Below are 562 nucleotides of genomic sequence, written 5' to 3'. Positions count from 1 at the left end.
GCGCAAGAAACTCCAGCATAGTCTCTCCATAGCTCGTTGCGTGACTTTGAGCCTCTCTAAGAGGCCAACAGTTAAGGACACGTCTCAGCGCCATAAGTCATCACTGGCAACAACACACTGGTCGAAGACTCTAGTCTTCAGGCACTGCGGAATATTGGACGAGAAGACATCACGAAGTTTCCCGAACGCTGCCCATTCCGAGTTGGATTCTTCGGGCGACCTCTTTGTCGAAGTTGGACCCTACCAACTGGACAATTGTCCAAGGTAAACAATAGTGGTCAACAACTTCGAGTACATCGCTCCACGATAACGGCACGGGGTGTGACATGGACATTTGACATGATTTTAGTCTTGTCCATGTTCATCTTAAGACCCACTTGTTTGGAGATCGATACTGAGTCACTGAGCAAGTATTCGAGCGCTCCTCCAGCGACTCCGCCATTATGACTATATCATCGGCAAAACGAAGATGGTGATGTACTCGCCGTTGATATTGATGCCGAACCTGTTCCAGTCAAGAGCTTGAAAAACGTCCTCCAACGCATTTGTGAACAGTTTCGGA

Source organism: Choristoneura fumiferana, chromosome 21 (assembly GCF_025370935.1).
Source record: "Choristoneura fumiferana chromosome 21, NRCan_CFum_1, whole genome shotgun sequence".
In the NCBI taxonomy this organism is placed as follows: domain Eukaryota; kingdom Metazoa; phylum Arthropoda; class Insecta; order Lepidoptera; family Tortricidae; genus Choristoneura; species Choristoneura fumiferana.
This window is presented reverse-complemented; position numbering follows the sequence as displayed.